We start from the raw sequence: 9,565 nt of genomic DNA, 5'->3' as shown, positions 1-9,565 counted from the left end.
CACATGCACACATTAATTAGGGTGTTTACCACACACTAATGTTTGGCAAACACACCAATGTGTACATGCACACACACTAATTACACACTAATTAGTGTACATGCGCATACTAATGTGTATGTGCACACACACTAATTACACACTAATGTGTGGCAAACACATTAGTGTACATGCGCACATACTAATTAGTGTGTAATTAGTGTGTGCATTACATACTAATTACACAAACACTAATATATGGCAAACACACCAATGTGTTCCACTAATGCTCACATCAGTGTATACGCATGCACACAATGTGTGCCACACATCCATGACCAATGTGTGAATGCACACACTAATGTTTGCATTAGTGTGTGTGCATACACACACTAATGAGCGCTAGTGTGTATGCATGCACACTATTAGTGTGTGCAAACACTTTCGCACACTAATATGTGCACGCATACACTAATTAAACATTGTTATAGTGTGTGCATTTAATTAATTATATATTAAAAAAATAACTGAGATGACCATTTGAATGGGTCCAGCTATTGGCCCATCCAAATGGTCATCTCAATTTTTATTTTTTTAAATGGTAATATTACCGCAACTATTACCGTGACTATTACCGAGCTTATTACTGCGTGATCCATTGCCGCGGGCATTACCGCATATCTGTAAATTTAGACCTCTAAAAAATCCTTTGTATTGGGGGGGCTATAAACGCGGTAAAGACCCTCCCCTTTTATAGTGAAGCCTTGATGGCAAAGACTTTCAAGTCAGACCACAAGTCATAGTCTATATAGGCCAAGAGCGCCTAATGACATATGCTTTGATTGATTCTGGGGTAGATTTAAACACCTTGAGCTATGACAAATGGCAGTCTCTCAAAAAACGTAACGTTGACACAACAAACGTAAAGTTGACTACATTTACGTGCAATAAAACGGACAGCATTGGTTACTTTCATCTTGATATTTTCATTAATAAAACTAATGTGCGACATAGATTCTATGTCATGAAGCCAGGAAAGACAAACACGCCAGTGATTCTGAGAACCCCATGGCAAAGAAAGTACAACGCACGCCACAATTCGAAGAAGGATGGAGTAGAATTTGAGATGAATGGTGATACAATGTTCGAATCATTCATCTCTAATAAATATTACATGGATGAATCAGACACTGATGATGAGATGGATACACAGCCAACACAGACAATCACTGCTGATGAAGATCCAAACATCTCAAATATACCCCACCTACCACCAATTGCTAAGCCAATGGAAGAGACAACAAAGTCAACAAAACGACAGGTGGGTAAAACAAGCAGGAGCCAAGACAATACACAGGAATTTGGATATCCAAGGCGCTTGTCGCGGCTCAGAAAGGAAACCAATCTTTGTGGGTACCTTACCGCCAAGGAAAGCACACTGTGAAACAAAGAACAAAGGTGGTAGCACCCTTAAAACAGTGCCAATCAGTCAACAAACGACCAACGAAGAGATTCAAGGGAACATAGCAAGGTCATCAAAAGCAAAGAAAGCCAAAGTCAAGCAACCAAGTGTGGATTCCCAAGAATATAAAGGAAGCACAACAAGGACAATCACAGATGTGGGTACCTAAAGGAATAGTCCCTGTCACAAAAAGAAAGTCACCACAACGCCAATCAAGGGTGATAGCAGAGAAATAGGTTCCAAAACAACGAGAGCCCCATAAGCAAAAGAACACGTCAAAGTCATCAAATCAGTGGGCTTCTGAATGAACAACCAATAGGTGGGTAAAGAAGGTAACCATCCAAGCACAAAGCTACCATGAGGGAACAAAGTACATATGGTTGCCAAAGACAACCCAACCTCGACCTGAATAGACTTTCATCAATGCCAATCCAACAAAGTCTCCAAAGGTCACTCAAACAAAACAAGTGTGGCTACCAAAGAAAGCACATGATCAGTCCCCACCACATAAAGCTATGGCAATGCCAGAAACCAAGGAAAAGGAAAAGTCAAAGCCGGCCAGCAGGCCATCAACAAATGCAACCAAACAGGAGAAAGGAAAGTGGGTACCAAAGCCACTAACTACACAGGTAACATCTACTTCCTTCTCGAAAGTGGAAACCATGGTACCAAGGTATTGTACAAATGTTGTACAACAGTTTACTTACCTACTAGAACAACAAAGGCTTGATGTACTATGCGAAGTCGAGAAGTATTTAGCTTCACAAGGCTCGTCATCAACAACCCTTGGATCCAATTGATCCAAGATCCTCCTCTTGCACCGCATGTTGTTAACAATGCATTGACTGTGTACGCATATAGGGCCCATTACACGGCCATGCATTAGGCACATTCTTGGAGACCCATGCACCTGCACATGTCAATTATGCTAAGAACAAGAGGGGGGAGATACATCAAAGAAAACATCAAAGAAAAATAGTGCATCTCTTCAGGATGCCATCGAAGCTTTCAAACTTAGAAATAGATGAAAATTAACTTCCAGGTGATCAACAACATATTGTTCGGACATCAAGATCATTCTAAGCTATTCAGAGAACATTTTGTAAAAGTCCAAGTCATCACCCAGCTGGGGACATAAGAGTCAAGAGTCGGGCAGCTAAGCCGCTAAATGAGCAAAGCATCAGTCCCAAAAGCTTTTTAGTCCTACTAGACTCTGTGTATGCATCTTAGTTAATAGGTATAAGCTTAACCTAGAGAGTTGAGCTAGATAACTGTGTCACTCATGCTCGATGAGATGAGCATAAGAGTCTAATTCTACTACTTTAAGAGTCGGAGGAGTGGCGGAGAAGTCCTACACTCACGCACAAATGCACAGTGAGATGAGTTGAGAAACCTCAACAACAAAAGCCCTTTTGGAAGAGATGGCAGCTATTGAAGCAATTTATAGTGCTCTAATGGCTTCTCAAAGTACCCATCATGAATTTTCTCTCGCACTGCATAAAGTTTTAATTGCAGTTTCTCTGTATGCATACTAGGGTGTCCCACTCTTGGACACAAGCATTAGGCACTCTTCAATTGCTAAACCCATGCACTGCCAATGCACTACACCCTACACCATCCACTTATGGAGAACTTAGCATAACATAACTTTCTCTACTATATGCTCATAAACACCATCACTAATAAGATCTGAAATCAAAGGCACTTTTTCCTACTGGGTTTTTCCCTTTGACATATCTAGGTTTTAGACCTAAACTTTTATTCCCTTTTATTGTTTTTTATTTTCCTTTTTACATTACCACCAATAATACTTGTGCTCTCATCTCAAAGTTGGCCACATAAAGTCAAATTACTTGCCAGCCTTCAAATGTTCAAGAATTGCAAATCCAAGCTTGAAGACGAGATGGAGACACAACGAAGAACCTAACATAACAGGCAACTCAAGGTAGACAACCAAAGCCATCAAGAAGAAAAGCACAAGAAGTGGAAGCCACCAGCTTGAAAACATCAACTGCCACAAGAAGCACACCGCAACAAAGCAGTACCCTTGACGCCTACAACACCAAATGGAAGTGTCCAGGGGGATAGACACTTAAATAGGAGGGGGGGAGTGTTTCAGCAAGCTAGCGCCGACTTAAAAGTGAAGAAAGTTGTACATGGAGCAAGCGAGAAGGAAGAGTAAAGATAAGCAGGAAGAAGAAGCAACAAAGACAGAAACGAGCACGGGAAATCGGCAAAGATTATTATTATTTTGAGTCCTGTAAAAAGCTGTGTATTTTAAAATACTTTCCCGTCAAAGCCTTGTAATTAATTACGGTCATGTAATTCGGGGCTAAAAGGCTTGTAAGTGACGGACACTCACCGTGAAAGTCAGTTTTCTAAAAAGCCTAGGAAGTATATAAGTCAATGAGCTAGGTTTTTAGAAGGATCCTAATTTTATCGTGTAAACTGAGAGGAGCTCACTAAAAGAGAAGAGAAGCATCTTGCGGCGCTTCCTACGCGCGATTCGTGTACATTCTTCCGTTCTAATGCAAAGAAAGGTTCTTGCCTCCATCATTGTCTACATTTCTATTGCCTAATCATTCGTTTTGAATTAAGGAATGAGTAGCTAATGTGTGTGTGTTCTTTAGGTTAAAGAGTGTGTGTGTGTGCAATTAATCTTTGATTGAAGTTTTAATGTGTGTAAATGGTTCAATGGTGTAGCCTTGGGTTGCTCTAGGCTATGGTAGCTTCAATTTTGTGTATACATTAGAGAGAGAGTGTCTCCCTCTTGTGTGTGTGTGTGTGTGTGTGTGTGTGTAAGCTTTCCATTAAAGCTTCCATTTGAATGCATTGAGCCATTAGGTGAACCCACAACTCCCCACACTTCCTCTTTAATCCTTAGCATGCATTGTGTGTGTCTATGAATAGGATTTGTCCTTTTTGCTAGAATGTGTGTGCGTATGTGAATGTGTAAGTAGCTTGCCCTCTTCTATGTGTGTGAATACCGTGAGCCTTGACAAGCTCTCGTAGCCTCCACGCGCTAGTCGGGTCACTTCCCTTGTATTGACATATTTATGTTAGTGCATGTATGCTATGCTATAGACGTCCGTCGCTCGCGGCGAACCTCTAACACCCCAATGGAAACTCTGAAGTTTGAAATTTCCTTTAAGGTCTCTTCTTTTTCTTATTTGTTGCATCATTAGCTTCTTTCATTCTGCCTTTCTTTTTGCTTGGATTTGTAATCCCTTTGTTAGCTTCTCTCTCTTAAGTAGTCCTCTTTTCAATTGGTATAACATCTGGTTCTACCTACTTGGTTTTTTCTAAAGTGATGACATTTATGGCCTTGGCTTTACCCTTCTCATCTGCACTGAATCTGCTAGGACCTGCTTCACTTTTAATCTCAATTCCATAATCATTGGACCTGTAGGGTATCTATGATGGACCATGGTAAAGGAAACACATCCCCGGTGGTTTTTTGCATTATGGAGAAAAATGACAAAGCTCCTTGTAATTATAACAAGTGACTGGGAACCTCACTCTTCCACCATAAAACCCTCTACCACTAGTAGTTCATTAAATTTAGGGTGAATTTCTTCATGAGGTCCACCATCTGCTTCAAATCCATTTTCATTTTGTTGTCTTTAACAGGTGTTGCAAGCACTGTAGCCGTGAGTCACATGAATTGCTGCAACTCGAATCACACTTGGAATAAGAATAGGAATAGTTTCCATTCTCCTAGTCTCTATCTTGATCTTAGGAACCCCCATCCCCATTTGGGTTAGCTATTGATATTTCCATTCCTTACTTTTTGTTGCACGCCCTGCATCCTTAAAAGCTGTAGGCTTTTTTAGCTCCACCTTTCACCACAAACTGGGCTTTAAACTCTCCAAACAATGGTCTTTCTTCATCATGTGGGCGGGGTGCTCTGACACAAGGGCCCCATATAATTTCTCCCATAGGTCCACAAATTGCTTCACATAAGACTTTAGTGACTTAATCTCACCCTGTCATCATAGGCTCTTGATATGGCATTCCAAGTCTTTTCAAAATCATTGACTTTACAAAACTCAACCTTTAAGGACTCTTTTAAAGACTCCACTGTAACTTTTATTGGTGGGTCTATAGCAACCAACTTTATCGTAAAGGGCTATAACCATTTTTGTGCATCCCCTTTGACACATATCTATAAGAGCCTCAAGACCTGTGCAAGATACACTATATGATTGCTTGTACAAGCAATTTCCATCTAGTCTAGGAAAACTGAGACATCTTCACGTATGTTGCCATGGAGCTTTGGATAATTAAATGTGATAGTAACTTCCTTGTGAGCTGAAAGAACTTGAGCAAGCTCCTTAGGGGGGCACCAAAAGTTGTTGGGTGGTGATAAAAGAAATGAAAACTTTTCCTCTCTAGCCACTCACCCTCCAACCTTAGAATTGAAGAGACATATAAGGGGTACGAACAACAACCAAACACCAAATACTTAGCGACACATGCCCAAAACAAGAACACCACAAGTAGCATGATAAAAGGCTTAAAACAAGAGGAAAAAGGCTCATGAGCACATCAACATGAGCAAATAGGAGTCAAAGCTTCAAGCACATCAACAAAACCTTTTCTTTGTTCGTAGACCCAATCTTGCTTAAAACTTTTCCGACATAAAACCTTCACAAAAAACACATGAATGATTCTTCCTCTAATCAACTTGAGCCTTGACTTTTAGGATTTTCAAGCAACTGCTAACCATAAATAGTCTACAAAGCAAGTTAAGGTACTTAGAGGTTTTGCTTTGTAGCCCATCACTCACGACCAAGAAAGAAAATTTCATTCAATCATACAACCTGATTGGCCCAAAAAACCCACTATCTAAAGCATAGATAATTCACTTCCCTCCCAAATCTTTTGTTCCAAATATATCTATCACCTCTAATTGCATAGTTGTACCCACAAATTGTGCAAAACAAGCCTCCTCCTTTGTCCTTAATTCTCCATGAACACGCAAAGCCACACACTTTAAAAACTTTCATAATCACTTATTTGACACTAATAAGCTTTAATTCATACTCTTGTCATTCCAAACATGGAGAAATATGATGAAGACGGGTACAAGACAACACAACATGAGCTTGGGAGAAACCCTTGTACAACCCCCAAGGAGAGAGAGATGGGCTAGTTTTCTTGTTCATAAAGCGTCCTCACTTATAAAAATCATAGAATCTTGAGTGATGTGGAACTTTTGATTCCTTTTTTACCAAAACCCCCCAAAATATGTCGGCTCTACTACATTTCTTGCCATTTCTTCACATAAAAAACATCCCTTAAAGGGGGAATTTGATCAAACAGACACCAAATGTTACCAAAATTTTCAAGATTCCTTTTGACAGCATAATTAAGCTTTCCAAATAATTTCCCATCACTTTTTATAGGCATCATAGCTAGATTTTATGAGATACACACCACAACATCCTAGATACCATGCAATCTTGTGCATCATACTTTCCATGTGAAATGAACTCTAAACCATATTGCATTTGAATTTGCCCAAACAAAAACCATGTTTACATAAAATTTAGAGCAATACTAGAGAAACAAAGAAGTCAATTCCAACATCCAACCTCCCGATAAGGTATTGACAAAGGGACACATTGTAGTATGTATACAAGTGGTCAAGGCCAACCACTATGCCGAGGGCATTGGGCATCCGTAACCTTAATCATGCATCCATATATAAATTCCACAAAACTAAGCCAAAAAAGAATCCCAACAATGTTTCAAACGGTTTATGCTCGCTATCACCTTGAGAAGTAGTACAGTCAACAACAAGGAAATGCGTGAGAAATTTTTAACAAATTTATGACAAAAGTGTGATACACCTAGAAACTTTCTAACTTCATTAAAATTTTTAGGTGTAGGCCAATTTTGAACAGTTTGGACCTTTTTAGGGTCTACTCTTATGCAATGTGCTAAGACAATCCGACCTAAATATTCAATTTTTGTTTGTAAGAATTGGCTTTTATCTGGGTTCACATACAATTCATTTTTTCTCAAAAGGTGAAATATAGTGGATAAGCGTTCTTGGTGCTCTTCTTGAGGGTGACTAAAAACCAATATGTCATCAAAAAACACAATAACAAAGTCTTGATGGTCATTAAAAAATCTGTTCATTATGCACGCAAAAGTAGTAGGGACATGACTGAGTCCAAAGGGCGTGACATTGAACTCATAGTGTCCTCATTGTGTGCAAAATACATTTTTAAATATGTCAAATGAATCCATGTAGACTTGATGATAGCCCTATTTCAAATCAAGTTTATTGAAAACACTTGCACCTTTACGCTTGTCTAGCTAATCATCCACTATAGGGACTAGGTAGTGGTTTTTAACAATCATTTTTGGCCTGCCAGAGGCATGGGCATAGTGTTCAATCCACTTGTTTTCTCTAAGAAAATGCAATGATGGAGTCTCTATATTTATTGGTTTTCGAAAGGATTTGGGTGAGAAGTCCAAGTACTTTGGATTTTTTAAATCAATATGCATTTTTTTGCAATTTTGAAGACATCCCCTTATTTCCTATGATGTGTAGAAGCTAATGATGTCACACCCATTTCAAATGAGTTTTTTCAAGTAGTTTATTTGCCATGTTTTTTGCTCAGACTCAGACTTTGGCAGCAATTTTTTCTCTTGTGCCCACATTGAAGCTTTAAAAGTGATTTTGATGCTATGGCATGTTAGTCCCATGTTGGATGTATCCCCCCATGTGGTTAGTTTGTGAATTGAACCCCCCAATTGGAGTAGATCTAAGATTTTCAATTTTTTGCCACTCAGGCAATCTATGGTTTGTATGCGCAACAGTAGTACATTGGGTACATTTGGAGAGCCCAAACGCTCTCCGAATGCACCCAATGCTCAATGGTTGAGCATTGAGTGCATTCGGAGAGCGTTTGGGCTCTCCAAATGTACCCAATGTACTACGGTTGCGCATACGGACCATATCTATGGTCCGTATGCGCAACGGTAGTACATTTGGAGAGCCCAAACGCTCTCCAGATATGGTCCATATGCGCAACGGTAGTACATTGGGTACATTTGGAGAGCCCAAACGCTCTCCGAATGCACCCAATGCTCAATGGTTGAGCATTGGGTGCATTCGGAGAGCGTGGGCTCTCCGAATGCACCCAATGCTCAACCATTGAGCATTGGGTGCATTCGGAGAGCGTTTGGGCTCTCCAAATGTACCCAATGTACTACCGTTGCGCATACGGACCATAGATATGGTCCGTATGCACTACCGTTGCGCATATGGACCATAGATTGCCTGAGTGGCAAAAAATTAAAAATCTTAGATCTACTCCAAGTGGCGGGTTCAATTCACAAACTAACCACATGGGGGGATACATCTAACATGGGACTAACATGCCATAGCATCAAAATCACTTTTAGAGCTTCAATGTGGACACAAGAGCAAAAATTGCTACCAAAGTCTGAGTCTGAGCAAAAAACATGGCAAATAAACTACTTGAAAAAACTCATTTGAAATGGGTGTGACATCATTAGCTTCTACACATCATAGGAAATGAGGGGATGTCTTCAAAATTGTAAAAAAATGCATATTGATAGATACACGTTCGTTTCAGCATATACACTTTGGGATATACACATATGTAGAAAGGAAATGATGGGGAAAACATGGTAGTAATTCAAGGAAAAGGCATCAAGGGCCATTGCAACAAAGGGAGATCCACATCATGCACAATTATATCACTGAAGCCCAAGTTTGAGGCTCAAACTTGGGTTTGAGCCCTGTGTGTTTCACAAGACTCAAGCCCAAGTTTGAGGCTCAAACTTGGGTTTGAGCCTACTCTTCTACAATAGACATTTGGGCCGAAGGATGAGGGGAGGGAGAGTGATTTTTGAGTAATCCCATAAAGCTAAATTGGGTTTATGTAGGTAGGGTTATATATATATTAGTGGTGCGTGCATAACTACTATCAAAAGACCGGGACCGGGTTTGGGTTTTGGCTTCGGCTTCAGTGAAGAAACTTGGGCTTGGGAGAAGAAACTGGAACTGCAATAGAAGTTTTACCGCCTTGGGGAAAGAAACCAGAATTGGAACAGAAGTAAGCTCTTGCTTTCTTTGCTCCA

Source organism: Cibotium barometz, chromosome 29 (genome assembly GCF_041138505.1).
Source record: "Cibotium barometz isolate CiBa-2024 chromosome 29, ASM4113850v1, whole genome shotgun sequence".
Lineage (NCBI taxonomy): Eukaryota > Viridiplantae > Streptophyta > Polypodiopsida > Cyatheales > Cibotiaceae > Cibotium > Cibotium barometz.
The sequence above is the reverse complement of the archived record's forward strand: the minus strand, read 5'-3'. Positions refer to the sequence as shown.